We start from the raw sequence: 21,360 nt of genomic DNA, 5'->3' as shown, positions 1-21,360 counted from the left end.
AAAAACGACCTTAAACCGCGTTAGCAAATGGCGTTTTTATGCCCCCAAACTCCGTCAGATACACTGAGCGTCAGTCTTTATTTGTTTCATCTTCAATTTCCTGACTCGGGTCAAACTTCAGGTCCTCCTTAGGGGTCGAAGAACGTGCTGGAGAGGATTTGAGCAACTCTGCAGTATTATTTTATTGTGGGTTTCTTTTTTTTTTCCCTTTTCATTTGCTGTTCACGAATTAATGTAATCTGGTGGACTGAGGGTCTGGCATTGTTATTTCGCCACTTGAAGTATACGAGTTGGTGTTTTAACGCCGCCGTTGGATGTAGTATAGAAGCATTGGACACTCTATGGAAGCGTTGAATGTAGTATAGAAGCATTGGACACTCTATGGAAGCGTTGAATGTAGTATAGAAGCATTGGACACTCTATGGAAGCGTTGAATGTAGTATAGAAGCATTGGACACTCTATGGAAGCGTTGAATGTAGTATAGAAGCATTGGACACTCTATGGAAGCGTTGAATGTAGTATAGAAGCATTGGACACTCTATGGAAGCGTTGAATGTAGTATAGAAGCATTGGACACTCTATGGAAGCGTTGAATGTAGTATAGAAGCATTGGACACTCTATGGAAGCGTTGAATGTAGTATAGAAGCATTGGACACTCTATGGAAGCGTTGAATGTAGTATAGAAGCATTGGACACTCTATGGAAGCGTTGAATGTAGTATAGAAGCATTGGACACTCTATGGAAGCGTTGAATGTAGTATAGAAGCATTGGACACTCTATGGAAGCGTTGAATGTAGTATAGAAGCATTGGACACTCTATGGAAGCGTTGAATGTAGTATAGAAGCATTGGACACTCTATGGAAGCGTTGAATGTAGTATAGAAGCATTGGACACTCTATGGAAGCGTTGAATGTAGTATAGAAGCATTGGACACTCTATGGAAGCGTTGAATGTAGTATAGAAGCATTGGACACTCTATGGAAGCGTTGAATGTAGTATAGAAGCATTGGACACTCTATGGAAGCGTTGAATGTAGTATAGAAGCATTGGACACTCTATGGAAGCGTTGAATGTAGTATAGAAGCATTGGACACTCTATGGAAGCGTTGAATGTAGTATAGAAGCATTGGACACTCTATGGAAGCGTTGAATGTAGTATAGAAGCATTGGACACTCTATGGAAGCGTTGAATGTAGTATAGAAGCATTGGACACTCTATGGAAGCGTTGAATGTAGTATAGAAGCATTGGACACTCTATGGAAGCGTTGAATGTAGTATAGAAGCATTGGACACTCTATGGAAGCGTTGAATGTAGTATAGAAGCATTGGACACTCTATGGAAGCGTTGAATGTAGTATAGAAGCATTGGACACTCTATGGAAGCGTTGAATGTAGTATAGAAGCATTGGACACTCTATGGAAGCGTTGAATGTAGTATAGAAGCATTGGACACTCTATGGAAGCGTTGAATGTAGTATAGAAGCATTGGACACTCTATGGAAGCGTTGAATGTAGTATAGAAGCATTGGACACTCTATGGAAGCGTTGAATGTAGTATAGAAGCATTGGACACTCTATGGAAGCGTTGAATGTAGTATAGAAGCATTGGACACTCTATGGAAGCGTTGAATGTAGTATAGAAGCATTGGACACTCTATGGAAGCGTTGAATGTAGTATAGAAGCATTGGACACTCTATGGAAGCGTTGAATGTAGTATAGAAGCATTGGACACTCTATGGAAGCGTTGAATGTAGTATAGAAGCATTGGACACTCTATGGAAGCGTTGAATGTAGTATAGAAGCATTGGACACTCTATGGAAGCGTTGAATGTAGTATAGAAGCATTGGACACTCTATGGAAGCGTTGAATGTAGTATAGAAGCATTGGACACTCTATGGAAGCGTTGAATGTAGTATAGAAGCATTGGACACTCTATGGAAGCGTTGAATGTAGTATAGAAGCATTGGACACTCTATGGAAGCGTTGAATGTAGTATAGAAGCATTGGACACTCTATGGAAGCGTTGAATGTAGTATAGAAGCATTGGACACTCTATGGAAGCGTTGAATGTAGTATAGAAGCATTGGACACTCTATGGAAGCGTTGAATGTAGTATAGAAGCATTGGACACTCTATGGAAGCGTTGAATGTAGTATAGAAGCATTGGACACTCTATGGAAGCGTTGAATGTAGTATAGAAGCATTGGACACTCTATGGAAGCGTTGAATGTAGTATAGAAGCATTGGACACTCTATGGAAGCGTTGAATGTAGTATAGAAGCATTGGACACTCTATGGAAGCGTTGAATGTAGTATAGAAGCATTGGACACTCTATGGAAGCGTTGAATGTAGTATAGAAGCATTGGACACTCTATGGAAGCGTTGAATGTAGTATAGAAGCATTGGACACTCTATGGAAGCGTTGAATGTAGTATAGAAGCATTGGACACTCTATGGAAGCGTTGAATGTAGTATAGAAGCATTGGACACTCTATGGAAGCGTTGAATGTAGTATAGAAGCATTGGACACTCTATGGAAGCGTTGAATGTAGTATAGAAGCATTGGACACTCTATGGAAGCGTTGAATGTAGTATAGAAGCATTGGACACTCTATGGAAGCGTTGAATGTAGTATAGAAGCATTGGACACTCTATGGAAGCGTTGAATGTAGTATAGAAGCATTGGACACTCTATGGAAGCGTTGAATGTAGTATAGAAGCATTGGACACTCTATGGAAGCGTTGAATGTAGTATAGAAGCATTGGACACTCTATGGAAGCGTTGAATGTAGTATAGAAGCATTGGACACTCTATGGAAGCGTTGAATGTAGTATAGAAGCATTGGACACTCTATGGAAGCGTTGAATGTAGTATAGAAGCATTGGACACTCTATGGAAGCGTTGAATGTAGTATAGAAGCATTGGACACTCTATGGAAGCGTTGAATGTAGTATAGAAGCATTGGACACTCTATGGAAGCGTTGAATGTAGTATAGAAGCATTGGACACTCTATGGAAGCGTTGAATGTAGTATAGAAGCATTGGACACTCTATGGAAGCGTTGAATGTAGTATAGAAGCATTGGACACTCTATGGAAGCGTTGAATGTAGTATAGAAGCATTGGACACTCTATGGAAGCGTTGAATGTAGTATAGAAGCATTGGACACTCTATGGAAGCGTTGAATGTAGTATAGAAGCATTGGACACTCTATGGAAGCGTTGAATGTAGTATAGAAGCATTGGACACTCTATGGAAGCGTTGAATGTAGTATAGAAGCATTGGACACTCTATGGAAGCGTTGAATGTAGTATAGAAGCATTGGACACTCTATGGAAGCGTTGAATGTAGTATAGAAGCATTGGACACTCTATGGAAGCGTTGAATGTAGTATAGAAGCATTGGACACTCTATGGAAGCGTTGAATGTAGTATAGAAGCATTGGACACTCTATGGAAGCGTTGAATGTAGTATAGAAGCATTGGACACTCTATGGAAGCGTTGAATGTAGTATAGAAGCATTGGACACTCTATGGAAGCGTTGAATGTAGTATAGAAGCATTGGACACTCTATGGAAGCGTTGAATGTAGTATAGAAGCATTGGACACTCTATGGAAGCGTTGAATGTAGTATAGAAGCATTGGACACTCTATGGAAGCGTTGAATGTAGTATAGAAGCATTGGACACTCTATGGAAGCGTTGAATGTAGTATAGAAGCATTGGACACTCTATGGAAGCGTTGAATGTAGTATAGAAGCATTGGACACTCTATGGAAGCGTTGAATGTAGTATAGAAGCATTGGACACTCTATGGAAGCGTTGAATGTAGTATAGAAGCATTGGACACTCTATGGAAGCGTTGAATGTAGTATAGAAGCATTGGACACTCTATGGAAGCGTTGAATGTAGTATAGAAGCATTGGACACTCTATGGAAGCGTTGAATGTAGTATAGAAGCATTGGACACTCTATGGAAGCGTTGAATGTAGTATAGAAGCATTGGACACTCTATGGAAGCGTTGAATGTAGTATAGAAGCATTGGACACTCTATGGAAGCGTTGAATGTAGTATAGAAGCATTGGACACTCTATGGAAGCGTTGAATGTAGTATAGAAGCATTGGACACTCTATGGAAGCGTTGAATGTAGTATAGAAGCATTGGACACTCTATGGAAGCGTTGAATGTAGTATAGAAGCATTGAACACTCTATAAAAGCATTGAATGCAGTACAGAAGCATATGACACTCTATAGGAGCACTGAATGAAGTATAAAGGCATTGGACACTCTATGGAAGCGTTGAATGTAGTATAGAAGCATTGGACACTCTAAAGAACCATTTAATGCAGTACAGAAGCACTGAACACGCTATAAAAGCACTGAATGCCCCACATAAGTACTGAACACCCTATAGAAGCACTGAACACTCTACAAAAGCACTGAATGTCCCACATAAGTACTGAACACCCTATAGAAGCACTGAACACTCTACAAAAGCACTGAATGCCCTATATAAGTACTGAACACCCTATAGAAGCTCTGAACACTCTACAAAAACAATGAACACTTTTGAACAGCCTGTGCCTTGCAAAATATAAGGGTAGAGACGCGGTATTCATCCCTTCATCCTTATGGATAAGATGGAGTAAAAGTGCGGACTGTGTAGTGTAAGGTAGAAGCGTATTCATTGTGGAGGATGACTTGGAATGTTGTATGTTCGTAATGAGTGAGCCGAGTGGAGAGGGCTATTGGGAGCAGTGAATAATGGGGCAAAAGTCTATATTTGAAGTGCGTCTAAATATTCAGAATTTCATTATATTCCTATAATACAAGCGCTATATTCTCCCTGAGGCATTTTGGGTCAGTCTATATCGTTATTTTCTAGGATGTTTTGTGATTTATGATATTTTCGACGTAATGTATGCATTTCATTATAATATCTTTACGATACACCTCCTCTGTGTGTTTGTATGTACGTACACTCAAATATACTCCTAACACACACCTTTCTAACGCACACCTTTCTAACGCACACATTTCTATCTCCATCTCTAATCTCTATATCTCTCGTGGTGGTAATGGCCTTCTGGGTTTCATATCTGCAGCATATGTATCGCTAATGAGGTCGCTCCTTCAAGTATTGGAAATTCGTTTCATGGTCCACGCCAGAGATTTGCATCGCCAGTATTTTTCGCCTCTCATAAAAGTGTTTTCCACAATAATCGCATCACACTGTGTGACGCATTGATGAAAATGAGAAAAAAAAATATAAAATTGTCAGTAAGGAATGAGATTAATCAGAGTCTGTATGATTTTGTATATAGGGGACATCTTTTACTATCCATACTTACAAATTAAAACTGTCGAAACTATCAGCGATGATTCATTTAGACAAAACACTTCGTTTAGGATATCAAAGTATAAGTATAATATCATTTTAGATAATTTAAGCTACAATATGTTCCGTAGGATCGGCAGTAAAACAAGGAGCAAGCAAACAAGCAATAAAGGGAAGCAGTGATACATATAGGTTAACAACACTTGTGTTTTGTGCCAAATGCTGGTATTATATTCACCAGATCTCTGGGTTGTTATAACTGCGATCCACTGTAAGCTCAAAATATTATGGAGATTACAATGTAATTCATATCTTTTTGCGGTACTGTAATTACTGGGCGATGATCACATGTGATCTTGTAATCCTGTAATCTTTTGAACTGCCTTGATGATTTCATGGGTTTACTCTGTAATCATGGGTTTACCCTGTAATCATGGGTTTACCCTGTCATCATGGGTTTACTTTGCGATCGTGGGTTTACTCTGCAATCATGGGTTCACTTTGTAATCATGGGTTTATTCTGTAATCATGGGTTTACTCTGCAATCATGGGTTTACTTTGTAATCATGGGTTTATCCTGTAATCATGGGTTTACTCCGTAATCAAATTCATTCTGGGTAACTGATGATAAAGGATCTGTCCTACAGTAATTGGTGATTTGAACTCAGTGTTGGGAAAATGGGGGTAGGGTACGTGTGAACGCCATCCCTCGTCTCTCCTTACTTTTCTCTCTTCTTTAGCTGTATGTTTCCTATAAGGCCAGTCTTGGGAGGGGGGGGGGGGGGAGGGTCTGAAGTCTTACACACAACTTGTAGAAGGTGACATTCGATATTAAACACTCCCCCCCCCCTTCTCCCCCTCCCTTCTCCCCCCCATTGAAATAACAATGAGTGACAGTGACGTCAAGCAGCGTGATAAGTCGATTCCAAGCCACATGATCATCGTTACAGGATGATGGGGGGGCGTAACACCACATATAAACACTGACTGTAACATAGCTGTAACACCTGCAGTGTAGTTGAGTCATTACAGAGGAAGAGCAGGTGTGGGGCGCTTTAGACATACAGTGGACTTCGAAATCCACTGTTGTTTAGCTTTGAGGTTCATATTGATTTCTAAATTTCTTTAGAATTCCCTTTTTACTAAATGGCGCCTCGTATTACTTTATACCAAGTTATTAAATTATAAAGTAATTTTTTTTTACGTTTTTGATTTTAAGAATTCTTTCGATATGCAAATTTGGCCCAAACACTGATGCATTTCCATCAAAATGGTGGAAAATATATATTTTTTCGTACACCTTGATGGTTTCCTGTTTGCCTTTTCGTCTTGGGGAGTAAACTATTGTCGCCCCAGGGGTCCAACTCTTGTGAAATCAGCGTCAATCAAGACATACAAGAGTCGAGGGTCTGTCTAGCCTCAAGCACAAGGTATGAGAGATGCCTCCTGCCTTCCCCTACCTCCTCCTCCTCGTTAAACCTATGTTTGCAAGCACCAACCTTGGGGTGCAGCCAGGCCCATCAGCCAACACTAGGGTAGCGGGAAGGATTTCTCACAAGCTTTCTGGCCCAGATATATCATTCATTTTTCTTTTTTTTCTAATTTCTTTTTTTTCCCCTCCGCTAAACTGCTCTTTTCACGAGCGACTCTTTGATTATTCAAGTTGAATATTGCTGCGAGAGAAGCTTTCGTTATTCGTGACTCAGTCTAGACGTAATATTTGTGTCACTGAGAATTTTATTGATTTTTTTTATGATGGAGGAAGTGTTTTGATGTTCTCCTCTCTCTCTCTCTCTCTCTCTCTCTCTCTCTCTCTCTCTCTCTCTATATATATATATATATATATATATATGACATTTGTGTGTGTGTGTGTGTGTGTGTGTGTGTGTGTGTGTGTGTGTGTGTGTGTGTGTGTGCCATTCATACTTTGAAAAATAAACGGTGGAATCATTCACCGTGCCACAATGAATTCTCCTGGAATTAGTCTTGATCACAACAAATACCAGAATAAACTTTTTTCTGTTTTTTTTTGACAAATGGTGTGTCGTAGAGTGGAGATATATCAACGTCATGGTGGGTTATAGTGCGCTCTTATATATATATATATATATATATATATATATATATATATATATATATATATATATATATATATATATATATATATATATCTACGATATATCAAGGTATTAGAACCATCGTATTAGCATCCTCCTCCCCCCACCCCTTTCCCCTCCCGTCATCACCCCTTCTAGGGCTGAAATGTGACTCTGGAATTTTAAAGTTGGATGAGAGAGAGAGAGAGAGAGAGAGAGAGAGAGAGAGAGAGAGAGAGAGAGAGAGAGTTTGACGGGACACGACGGAGGGAGGGAGAGAGAGGTATGTTTTAAGTCCCTCTGGCATGAATTAAGGCTCGACTGCTCCATTGGTTTTTCTAATAATGTCTCGACGACAGTAATTGGTTCATTGGCCTCCCTGATGATTTGTCTCAGCTACGCTAATTGGTTCATTGGCCTCGTGCGATTTTGAGTCTGTATCACTGACTGGTCCGCCGGTGTCCTTTGCAATCCTGTCACAGCAACGATGATTGGTCAACTGCCCTCCCTTATAATGTCTCGACAACACTAATTGGAGCATTGACTTCCCTTGTAATGTCTAAGGAATTCTGATTGGTCCATTGGCATCAGTCTTCCACCAATTGTAGGTCAACTTTACAAAAATATAAAGATACGTGAAAGAGACAATTCAAATTAGAGGAATTGATTTGCAAGGTGTGAAAGCATTTGCAAGAACTACGTTTTCAAATTTAGGAATGAAATTTGGCAGTAGAAAATGTGGCCGCTTTGAGAATCATGGATGCGGTGGGTGTGATACGAGACAAAAAAAAAACCCCAAACAAACACACACAAAAAAAAGCGAGCAAAAACACAAGTGGCGTCAATGTATCGAAGAGAGTTCGAAGCGTACCACAATTAGGTTCGAGTTACAATGAGTCTAATGGGTAAAATTATGGGCAAGATAAAACAAATGTGTTTGAAATACACAGTTCGAAACGAACCCTAGCATTGGGTCGAGTTACATGTAGGTACAACAAGTATGGTACACGAAAAATGCGGGCAGATTTACTGTTCCGAATACAGTTGTAAGAACCAACGAACCACAATTGGGTCGCATTACAAGCCCACAAGCTTGTAATGCGTCAATGTGGTCGATAGAAATACAGGCAATAACACAAGCAAAGTGCTTTTAACACTTGGATGGTGTTCCGTCAGGAGGGTCGAACAAAGGCAGTTCGGACCCTACTATATGGATCATTGAACAGGGAGAGTTCGAAGCGTTTCATAAAGTGGGGGTTGGACGCTTGACTATAGCCCCTGGAAAATTGATATAGGCCTAAAACCCAAACAGCCAAGTAACCAACCAGCCGGCAGTTCGCATCGTACCGTGAGAGGATTCGAACCGAGGACAGGTTCAAGTTCGGCAGGCTAAATACCCAGTCCATTATCGAGCTGTCTCAAGTATTTGCCGCCATGATTCGCTCCTGCAAGGATCACCGGAGCTTTTAGCTGCACGCTAGGAGGAGATCCTACCTCCAGTGGCGCTGTGGCCCGATAACGGGGGACTCGTGGATGTGGCTCGATAACAGGAGACTGTTCGTGGATGTGGCCCACTGGTTAGGGATTGTGGTGGATGTGGCCCACTGGTTAGGGGCTGTGGTGGATGTGGCCCTGTTATAATCATTCTCTCCATATCTCTCTCTATCTCTTCTCTCTTCCATCTAGTGTCAAAATGGGAAGGAGAAATCTAACCAAGAGGAATGAGATGTTTACAACACACAACGACTTTTCCCTCGAAACTTCCCAAACAACGAAGATCAGCCGAGTTAAGTTTCGTGAAACTTGGAGTTTCTTTTGTCATGTTACGTAAGGGGGTGTTTTCTTTGCGATGGGGGAGGGGGGAGGGGGTCGCGAAATAAGGCAGTGGACTCCAGGAAATAGACAGCGAGGAGGCGTCATCTTCTGTCTAAGGGTGGGGAAAAAAGGGGGGGGGGGGAAGATATGGCGCAATCTCCGTCTACTTCCATCTACTCCCGTCTACTTCTGTCTATTTACGGGGAGTTAAAACTGCCTATAAAGTCCGGCGCAGAAAACAAACTGCATCATCTGCTGTTAAGCCTTTTATCTTTATATTTTTTCTACTTTATTTCATCATTTACACACACACACACACACACACACACACACACATATATATATATATATATATATATATATATATATATATATATATATATATATATATATATATATTCCTTATTTTCGTGAGTTTTACTTTTTGTATTTGTTTCCATTCTTGATTGGGCGCGTCACAGGTGTGCTATAAATTCATCTATTGATTAAGGACATTCGTTGTACGATAGACGTACCCCATCAGTAAGTGAACCAGAACCCTGTGGTACGTAGAAAACTTGACGCTGCTCTCCACTGGAAGCAGGGCAGGTAAAAAAAAACACCTTAATAGTAACTTTACCTTCGAGTCAAAATTTATATTTTGATTTATCTTCTTGGTAGCAGAAAATCTATGAAGGGTGAGTGATTTCTTGGAGAGAGAGAGAGAGAGAGAGAGAGAGAGAGAGAGAGAGAGAGAGAGAGAGAGAGAGAGAGAGAGAGAGAGAGAGAGAGAATTTGTGTGTGTGTGTGTGTGTGTGTGTGTGTGTGTGGTACACAGATGGAAGGGTAAGTGATGGCGTAGGAGATGGGAGGAAGGGAAATGGAACAGATATTAAAAGCTTGTTGGCTTCCCCCTTCCAGGATGGTTGGGATTCAGGCTGGACTCACGTTTGGGCTGTATGGGACAGACCAATTTCCGGTAACGAGGTTTATGAGGAGTTGAGCCCAACGTTTGTGTGGCGAACGGCCGGAACGTTTGTCTAGTCTGGTGAGCGGCTGGAACGTTTGTCTAGTCTGGTGAGCGGCTGGAACGTTTGTCTTGTCTGATGAGTGGCTGGAACGTTTGTCTAGTCTGATGAGTGGCTGGAACGTTTGTCTTGTCTGATGAGTGGCTGGAACGTTTGTCTAGTCTGATGAGTGGCTGGAACATTTGTCTAGTCTGGTGAGTGGCTGGAACGTTTGTCTAGAACGTTTGTCTTGTTTAGTGAGTGGCCGGAACGTTTGTTTAGTTTGGTGAGTGGCCGGATCGTTCATCTTGTTTAGCGAGCGGATGAAACGTTTGTCATACTTAGCCCAAAAAAAATATTTTGAGCAAGTTGGTACACCTACTTTTCCTGTTCAGTGAGAAAGGTCAATTTGAACTTTTTTCTAAGTACATATACTCTTTTTACCATTATCTGTTGGTACACATTCAGAAAGACTCTGATATTTGCTCCGAACTCTGAATATCTCTGAAGACTCTAGGGTGACTCTACTACCCGGAAAAAGAGAGTTTTAGTGAGATGAAGAATATTTAGATGTGAAGGTAACTTGTCCTTAACTTATTCAAAAAGTAATTTAGAACAAGACTTAAGCGTGAGTTAAGATAGCTGGTTCTTAAATCCATTATAAAGTAATCCTGAGGACAAGTTATAATGATAGCTGAAGATTATCTGATTCTTAAATTCATTAAAACAAGATGAGACAACGTAACTGGTTCTTAAATTCATTAAAACAAGATGAGACAACGTAACTGGTTCTTAAATTCATTTAAAAAGTAATCTAGAATAAGAGTAAATATGACTGTTTCATGAACACTACATAACGAGTCTAGATATCTCAGAACTTCTGTTCTTTAAGAGAATAACATCATCAGTGCACGAGAGGAGATAGGAGATCGTTTTCAAAACACTTCGTTTGTCTCATAATTCTAAGAGTCGGGTACTGTGGGTGTTAAGAACTGAAACTTCCCCTACATCTCTTCTGTTTTGTCTCTGTCTGTCTCAGTACCATCTGTCTAATCAACCAACCATGCCGGGAGGGCGTCATCTGTCTGTCATCATTCGTAATTCTGTCTACATCTTATTCTTCCCTCTTTCGTCCGTCTGTCAACACTCAACAACCCTCTTTCGTTTTCTATCTGTCTTCTTGGCTATGTCTACCTGTCAACGCAAGATGCTTCTGTTTACTGTCTCGCCTTACATCCCCTGTCCCGTCCATCAGCTGTGCCAGAGCAGCTGCCCGTCATTCTTCTGGGTTCCTCATTTCATTCAGTTCCTCATTCACTCCCATCTCTCTTCCAGAACCATTGAAAGAACTTTTCTAACAGCTCTTCAGGAACTTCGAGTTTCCTCAGAGGGCCAATAAACAGTTTAAGAATCTGTCAAGTGTTCTCTGAACCTACAAATAATCTTCGAGAGCTTTTCCAAGACGTCTTTTCTGATTTATTTAGAATTCTTGCAGGCTTTCACGGAAAGCCTTTGACGGGTTCCATTCTGAGGGTAAGAAGAGTTACTATAAACGTCTCCTAAGTTCAGAAGTGCTTGAGGATAGATGTTCAGCCTTTTTCAGAGCCAATCACGTACACAGAAAGGTCTTCTAAGGGTTGTCAACCTCTTAAGGAAAGTCTTATGCGTTGGTCAAGTGTTTTTCTCCTATACACCTTTAGTCTCCTATAGTTTCCACGCACCTGAGGGGCTTGGCATCAGAAACGGGGAGTCCTGGGCCGTGTGCCAACACCCACGGAGCCAGCGCCAGTGCCAGTATCTCCCGGTATGATAGCCCCGGCGGTAATTTGCGCCTTGAGCTAACTGGATTATCAGAGGCACTAAAGATGTCCGGCTGTGACTCATGGCTCAGGATCCCTTCATTAACAGGGACTGGGACTGGGGGGGGGTGTTAACACAACCAGGGATGAGGACTGCTGCTTGCTTGCTGCTGGCGCGATAGAGGAAGGATCCGATGTGTGTGTGTGTGTGTGTGTGTGTGTGTGTGTGTGTGTGTGATGCTCCCGCCCACTGCTGCGTCGAAGGATCCGACGTGCTTTCTGTCGCTTCTGGTGAAGTGTCGAAGGGTTCGACATGCTTCCTGTCGCTTCTGGTGAAGTTTCGAAGGGTTCGACGTGCTTCCTGTCGCTTCTGGTGAAGTGTCGAAGGATCCGACATGCTTCCTGTCGCTTCTGGTGAAGTGTCGAAGGATCCGACGTGCTTCCTGTCGCTTCTGGTGAAGTGTCGAAGGATCCGACATACTTCCTGTCGCTTCTGGTGAAGTGTCGAAGGGTTCGACGTGCTTCCTGCCGCTTCTGGTGAAGTGTCGAAGGATCCGACATACTTCCTGTCGCTTCTGGTGAAGTGTTGAAGGGTTCGACGTGCTTCCTGCCGTTCCTACTGCTACGTCGAAATGTTGGAAGTTTCTTCTGCAACCCCTGCTGCGGTCGGACGTGTTCACTGTTGTTGCTGCAGCACTCTGACAACGTGTTATATTATATACTTGGAGTCATGCAAAGGTAGAGGAGTTTTTTTTTTTCCTCATCTTCGGAAGAACGAGGGGGAAAAGTTTTAATATATGCTAAAAACTCCAGCTCTAGTTAAGGGTTGCTAGGCTGAAAGGAATGTAAATACACAAGATTCTTCTTTTATTTCTGGGTTATTATACGGCGAGAACTGGGCTGGGTATGTATTACGTACATAAGGTCTGTTAGTCCCCCTTGAGCACGACGGCAAGACCCTTGATTACAACCCTTTTGGACGACGGTACGACCTTTGAGTACGATCCTTGTGCACGATGGTACGACCCTGGTTATGCTATCATAAATAAGGGTCGTACTATTACGGACAAGGGTTAGTGGTCATACTCATTTTGATTAATATTCTCTTTTCCTTTGTATCTGCGCCATCCTTCTTATAGCAAAGCTTTTGGTACAGCAAAGCTTTTAGTATAGCAAAGCCCTTTCTCACAGCAAAGCCTTTTGAAGTGCAAAGCTTTATGTTATAGCAAAACTTCCAAATAACAAAGATTGTTGTCCAAAGCAAAGCTCTTCGTATAGCAAAGATATTTCGTTACAGAAAAAACTCTTGCTTTGAAAATATATTGTTTTAGCCAAGCATGTTGTATAACTGAGCCATATTGTAGCATAACTTTTGTTATACAATTATCATCAAAATCTTCGTAGTCAAACGACTCATTCGTCTTGTCTGTCTCCCTTGTTCCATTGTCCTTCGTCGACGATAATCACTCTTGAGATTATCTCTCTCAGTTATCCTTGTACTGTCTCCATTGTGTGAACCATCTCTCACACAACCCCCCTCTCTCCCGCAATTCTCCACCCCCCTGCTCTCTCCCTCACCCCCACACTGCGCAGCTACCTCCCTCACCCCCACACAGCGCAGCTACCTCCCTCACCGCCACACAGCGCAGCTACCTCCCTCACCCCCACACAGCGCAGCTACCTCCCTCACCCCCACACAGCGCAGCTACCTCCCTCACCCCCACACAGCGCAGCTACCTCCCTCACCCCCACACAGCGCAGCTACCTCCCTCACCCCCACACAGCGCAGCCACCTCCCTAAACCTGATCCCCTGTTTCTAGCGTGATTTGCACGGCTTACAGAACTCCCAACCTTCCTTATCAGCATTAACAGTAAGCCTGGAGCCTACTGTGTCTGTCTGCGGGGGTTTATCTATACACCATGAATCACCAGAGTGTGAGCTTGACTCCTTTTCATTAGCTACTACTGCCTTTGAGCTCCGAAACGCTTGTACTTTCCTCGTCTCCAATGAGCAAATAGTTATATCTTTTTCCCCTTAAAAGAGGCAATGAAATGTACTTCGTATGTTAAATACTTGTGGCAGTCTTCGAGTGAGCTGCTTCATAATGGCTTCGAACTCATGTTCGGTGTTTCAGAGGCGGACGACTACCGTACACAGTGCCTCGTTTAGTCACGAGAGGGTGCCGGTCAAACGCCCTCCGGAGCCTCATCCGAATCTTCGAAGCCAAGAACCATCCTACACTCAAACCTTATCTTACGTAAGGGTTAAATTCACTTACTCTCTTCCTCCGCGTATTACCCTTTCCTTACCAGAGTCTCACATCTTCTTTAGAGGATAGTGGGCTTTACCAACCCTCTTGCAAGCGTGGTAGCCTGGCGAAAGTAGTTCATAGATGTTCATCGACAGAATCAGACGGAATTTAAAATCCCCTTTGGCCTCTTCCTCGCCAGAGGTCTCCACGAGTTATGGTTACGACAACGATATATTGAACGTAACGACGGGATATCAGAGGGTCGAAATGCAGTGAGGGTTCACATTTGGGGGTTAAGTCTCTTAGTACAGACGGAGTTGTGTCTGAGGCAAAGGGAGTGTTTGTTTATCTCATCATCAACAAAAACATCTTAAGCTACGATGGTAATTTGTAAGTTAATCTGTTCCGCTTCATGGAGATACGATGGCTTCGTTATAATCATTAGAATACGTTGGCTCTCTTGACCTCTGGAAAATCTCAAAGCAAACATAACAGGATGAAGAAAACGGGAGACTGTTGCCTGGGCGATCATTACTGTTCAACAGAGATTACACTGAAGAGAACGGGGAAAACAGGAGCCCGGGAGAGAAATCATATACTCTGGTAATTCTCCTATTTCCGGGGGGGCCCCCTTTTATTCCCCCCACCACCCCCACCCTATCCAACACAACGCCCCCTCTCAGTCATCTATATCTTTTTTTTTCTCTTCATTCTTACCAGATATCCATCATACAGTTTTCTTTAAACCAAGCTCACCGTTTTCAGTCAAAGTCCCCGTTGTTTTTGCACCAAGTGCTCACCCCTCTCCCATCTTCCCGGGCACTTCCGGAAGGTTCAGTGACTATAACAAAGAACATGGCAGTGACGCGGGTGAGAGCAGTGAAGGCCAGCAGTATAAATGCGACCCTAGTAAAGATGGCGACAATATATATATATGCATATTTTTTTTCCAGCTATAGACTACTCATGACGCAGGGTTATAACGCAGCGTATGTCTCACACTACGCACTACGCGAGCAGCTCTACGATAGCGCTAGGGTTCGACTCCATACTAATGCGAGCTAGAATATAGAAAGAAGAAATATGACGACGTAAACTGAGCAGTGTAGTGACGTAAACTGAGCAGTGTAGCGACGTAAACTGAGCAGTGGCGACGTAAACTGAGCAATGTAGCGACGTAAACTGAGCAGTGTAGCTACGTAAACTGAGCAGAGTAGCGATGTAAACTGACCAGTGTAGCGACGTAAACTGATCAGAGTGGCGACGTAAACTGAAGACGTAAAGTGAACTTCACACTCCACATTTGTTAGTCATTTAAAAACTCAAAATGCATCAGAAATCCTCTTCTTAGGAGCGCTACTTTGGCTTCTCCTCCCGAGAGATGGTGAGCTTGTGCACACCGGCCATTACCCAGGGTATGTAATACCCGTTGAGCCACCACTGCCACACATGAATACCGTGTGGCAGATGATCATTCAGGGACGGGTGCGGGTCGATGTGGTCTCTTTTCTTTCCAGACAGTGCTAAGCTTTTCATACCTTTTCCCCTACGGCGATAAGCTTTAGGACTGTTTCTCTCTTTTTATCTTATTTCTTTGCCTTAAGCTACGATTTGACGCTTTTTAAAATGCCGTTGCGATGCGTGCTTCTTTCCCTACGCCACTCAGCTTTGGGACGATTTGCCTTGTCACGTCTTTCCTTAAAGGTGGAACCCGACCGTCTTTAAAAGGCAAGTCTTCTTATCCCTTAAAATCTCTTCTTCTTCTTCTTCCTTTACTTTCTCTTCTCTTTATCTTTTCTATCCTTTTGATTATAGTATATTCAATCCCCGTCCTTGCTGAAGGCATACATCCACAACTGAATGAATGATATGAAAATATAATCTTCAGTAACTGTGTTGTATGATCTATGTCTTCACTTCATACGAAAGCTGCTGAGACAGTGTATCTGTATGCTTGTCTCAGTTCACCTAAAGTCGGTATCACACAGGAGGACTGTAAGGTCACCACCCTTAAGATGGTATCACTGTATTGTTTTGATTTCGCAATAGCTCTGTGTTGATACCGTAAGCCTGAGTGATCTGGAAACGCGAGAATTTCTCTTGTAATTTTTGACAGTATCATATTCGAAGCCTTCAAGAAAGCCTCCAGAAATTCAACAAGACACAAATACAGTCATGTTTACGATAACTGTTGTAGTGGTGAGTTTAGATACATAGAAATACAGCATACCTACACTGGAACACAAAAAAAGACCTCAAAACACCATCCTAAATACAGGTCTTGATGTAATTTTCTCATAGCAAGACAAAAGGATACATGAAATACATCCCAATAATCAATGACACAACCTGGAACAGATCCAGGTACAGGGGAACCTGCCTGACGGAGGGGTTTTCGAGCTGGAAAAAAACTATGTATACAACCCTTGCTGCTGCAGGAGACCACGAGAACCCTGTGGTAGTTAAAGGTGAAGCCACCAGAGAGGCCCACAGTTCAGAGGCCCAAGCCACCACCTTCCTCCCCATCCATAAGGACCTCGTTACTATACGTCTTCCTCGGGTAAAAGTGTACGACACACACACTCACTTGTCTCACTGGAACACTAAACGCCACACGAGAGATATTCTGTCTCACTGAGAGATCGTCAACAAATGCCTCACAGAACTAAGACTTGGAATCAGCCAACATGTAAGTCTCTCACTCTTTTTTCAATTCTATTGTAGGAATACATCTCGTAAATCCGGATTTGATAGTGTCCAAACATACTTATCAAAGATAACCTGATTGTGATTGAAGGTAATTCGTCATAGGCACAATTGCAGCCAAATATAATCAGTTAAAAAACCCCAGATGACAAAATATGGCAACAGACTAACTCATTTGGTATAGAAAAATGAAGGAAATACAGACTCATTCAGCTCAAGTCACCAAATGATATAGCAAGATCTATATGCAGTAATCTAGATAATACAACTATAGACTAGAAATCTTCTACTATCTAGACGGTAATGAAATGATTACTGGCGTTCCTCAAGGGTCATTAGTATACCCCAATTCCAGATCAAATCATAAACATATCATAATTACTTAACGAGCAATCAAAGACCGGTGATAATATGATGCAGACAGCTACTTATAGATGCATATTACAAACATAATATGGTTTGAAGAACAGCATTTATTCCTGATGAAAAAAAAGAGTAAAAAATACCTAACGTCAATTGATTGTTTACCTCATCTATTGTAAATCACTGTTAAGACACCCGACAGTGACATAACCAACAATATATCCTCTGTATTCTCAGCTGCATATCACATTCCTCCTCCTAAATTGAGATTATGTGACTTCTGCATGAATTTTTATTCTAATTTCATTAGAGTCCTGAATACATAATCACGTGGGATTAAAGAATGTGCAAATTCCAGCGAAATTCCCACTCCAGAAACACTAATCATGCGAGAGTTCCAAACCTCTCTTATATTTATTGTGTTTCCTCTCTTAAATGGCGTTATATATATATATATATATATATATATATATATATATATATATATATATATATATATATATATATATATATATATATATATATATATATAATTGAGCGTGTGATCAAGTATATTCCTACGAGTCCACGGGAAACGCATCCGACCTCCACTCGTGTAGTCACTTGTTTACCAAATGGCGTCCTAGCTACGTCTCTTGGTTGTATCCTGCACAGACTTCTTCAGCCTCCACAGACCCAGACGAGAGCCCATTTCCCTCAGACACCACAGACTCCGGCAAAGGGAGGTATTAATGGCGAATTTCTACTGTGTGGTGAAGTTAAATCTTTTATACTCTATGATGGAGACGTTCCACTGAACAGAACAATATAGTGATGAACAAATTTCTCGCTTTATATATCTTTATCACCCATAATTTTCCTCACGCGCGGGAAACTTTTTTCTTTAGTATATCATAAGTATAAATAGTTGGCAATGAATGTCTCCATAAGATATATGGAGGGCAGGGAGACGATGAACAGAAGGAACGGCTGGAGTGAACTCGGTAGAACGTATATTTCTTTTTCTATGATGGTAGGGAGTTGATGAACAGAAGGAACGGTGGAATGAACTCGGAAAAATGTATTTTCTTTTTATAGGATCGTATAAACTGCACTTCGATGTACTGTTTGCCTCTGTGTTGTATAGGATGAACAAGGCAAACTACATGAAAATACGCCGGTTATAGTGAAGTAAAGGACATGTTTTCTGGCTATACTAAATCAAAACAAATGACTTTCGGACCTCTTAAGTATCGCTATTTCATTATCAATTTTCGGGGATAGATATTTGATGCACGGTTGAGAGGTCGTGGGATAACAGGACCAAAGTCTTCACGAGTCTAACTTAGCCGGGCTAACTAGTGTAACTTAGTTGAGTAACTAAGTTAAGACGATTGAGCTTACGCGATGTGTTTCTGTGGTGTGATGTTCCGGATCTGCTTCATGTGGTGGTGTATCGATGATTCATTAGCGCCTGGTGTGGCAGCTGGTGGCTCTCAGTGCCATTGTACACGCCCCAGCGATGCTAATTAATGAGAGAGAGAGAGAGAGAGAGAGAGAGAGAGAGAGAGAGAGAGAGAGAGAGAGAGAGAGAGAGAGAGAGAGAGAGAGAGAGAGAGAGATAGAGATAGAGACAGACAGATAGAGAGAGAGAGAGAGAGAGAGAGAGAGAGAGAGAGAGAGAGAGAGAGAGAGAGAGAGAGAGAGAGAGAGAGAGGTGGGATGGACATTCTGAGAATATCGTAACATTTAATCTATTTTAGAAACCCCACAATTACCCAAATAGCCTAGTCTGCCTCCCAGAGATTTGAAACTCAGACAGTAGATTCTTCTGAGCAGATGATCCTGTTATACGAAGAACAAACCGTCCTTGTATGGAGTATTGCTCTCACATCTGGGGAATGTCTGGTTCTATATACATACTCGAATGAGTCCAATCTGAAGCAGTCTGACCTTAAATCAAGACCCACTTCTCGCACGCTACATGTTTGTTTCCCATTGTTACCTCGGTTCTGCATCCAAGAACTGGCTTCTTATGTGACCCTAACCGTAAGCTAGACCTTGCAAAACTCTACAAGCCTTTACCTCACATGATTACTATGTAGCTGATGGTCGTTCAAAGGGTGGTGAGCTGTTGGGATGTATGTTTCTTTCTTCACACCGCTAAGTTTTGGAACTTGAACCATCTCATGTCTTGCCTTAAACCACTGAGCTTTGGAATTCCTTACCTTCTCAAGTAATTTCCTGCACCATTACGCTTTGGAACTTTACCTCCTCATGTCCTACATAGTAAATCCTACACGACCCTTCTTAAGAATTCAGGTTTTCCACTTCAGCTTGAACTCTCATATTATCTTTTCTTCTCCCTCATTCCCTCGTTATCTCTTTAGCCTCCTTTTTCATGTTTCATTTAAGGCCTGGCTTCCAAGAAGACGTTTGGCGAGATTGGAGCCTTCGAGAAGTAAAAGGAGTGAAAGGAAAAATCTCACTCTTCCTGCACTTTCGACATGTCATCACCCAAGTACGAAAATAAGGACCAGTCTTTGGTTTCGGCTCCTTCATTAGCCTTCTGTGATCTTCAGCAGCCAGCATCACTCGGATTTTCTTATGAGTCTGTGGCCTTCCTTCACAGTGGAGGCATTCCTGGGAAAAAGACTGTGAACCTTGACCGACAGCATAACACAGATCTCACGAGTTTGTGGCCTTCCCGCAAGGCGGAGGCATTCCTGGGAAAAAGTGTGATCCATGACCATCAGCATCACAAGATCTCATAAGCATTGTGGCCTTCCTTCACAGTGGAGGCATTCCTAGGAAGAAAATTGTGAACCGTGACCGCCAGCATAACACAAATCTCATGAGTCTGTGGCCTTCCTTGACAATGGAGGCATTCCTGGGAAAAAGAATGTGATCCGTAACCACCAGCATAATACTGATCCCAAGAGTCTTGTGGATTTTCTTTACGGTGGAGGCTTTCCTGGGAAAAAGATTAATCAATCTTATGATTTTGTGTACTTCTCTGTGGAGGTATTCCTAGGAAGAAAAATATTCCAGAACTTCTGCTTTTATGAAACGTTATTTTTGTCTCTATAATTAAAGCCGGCGAGTCTGTTGTGCCGAAAGGAACTTCTGATTGAATCAAAATCATATCTGATTTTTATTCAGGATCTCAAGGATGTTATTCTAGTCTTCCAGGATGATAATTCAAGAGCTTCAGTGATCAGTCCTAATAGCTGGATTGCTTCATTTTCCTCATTTGTTACATAATAGTGCAATTAAAGTTCCACGACTCCTTCTCGTGATAAGATTTTATTTACTGCTTACCAAAATGGTTGTCGTGTGTGTGTGTGTGTGTGTGTGTGTGTGTGTGTGTGTGTGTGTGTGTGTGTGTGTGTGTAATTACATCTCCATACAGTAGGATGGGGGAGGTCGACCTACAGTGGTGTAACCCCACATCTGATATACTTTAGATACTTACACACTTGACAATTCACACGTCACCTACCTGAATCTTGGATGACGTTAGAATGAGCTGGACGCACATGTAACCTCGTTGTACCTCTTGCTACTCACACACCAGTGAGATCGTCTGCCGTAACTCAGGCCAGATATGGTCTCTCTGTGGAGGTAACTTGAGGTGCCACCATCAAGGAACAATCTATCTAGGAAGAGAATATTGGAGAAAATTGATATCAAATTGGTACTAAGGCTCGTAAACAAAATGTTGTAACCTTACATATGGTTTCTGTTCGGTGTCTTAAATTAGATTATAACTGTTTCTGGCTCCAATAAAACCTTCACCTGTTTAGTACAGATAATATACTGGCACAGAACTTTATTGGAGTTTATGAAGAGAAAACACACTCTGATTTGATTACAGTCTTCTCGTATTCTAGGCGAGGAGTTCAACCTGGTAAGGGATGGAGGGAGGGGTGTGTGTGGGGGGGAAAGTTAAAATACGTGTAGGATATTTAGGTTAACAAAATTTCCATATGCATGCAGAGGAAAGGGTGGGTT

The 21,360-nt window shown here is 42.0% G+C and overlaps 1 protein-coding gene across 1 annotated transcript in view; it reads right to left on the bottom strand.

Moving 5' to 3' along the window:
* The window catches only part of jumu (Forkhead box protein N4 jumeau), a 267,344-nt gene that overhangs the window by 47,598 nt on the left and 198,386 nt on the right, over positions 1-21,360 (bottom strand). Inside the window, exon 3 of the mRNA XM_071660401.1 lies at positions 20,849-21,001. The gene's annotated coding sequence lies outside the window, so the exon portion shown is untranslated. The remainder of the gene's footprint in view (positions 1-20,848; positions 21,002-21,360) is intronic.

Source organism: Panulirus ornatus, chromosome 71, assembly GCF_036320965.1.
Source record: "Panulirus ornatus isolate Po-2019 chromosome 71, ASM3632096v1, whole genome shotgun sequence".
Classification (NCBI taxonomy): Eukaryota; Metazoa; Arthropoda; class Malacostraca; order Decapoda; family Palinuridae; genus Panulirus; species Panulirus ornatus.
The sequence above is the reverse complement of the archived record's forward strand: the minus strand, read 5'-3'. Positions and strand labels throughout refer to the sequence as shown.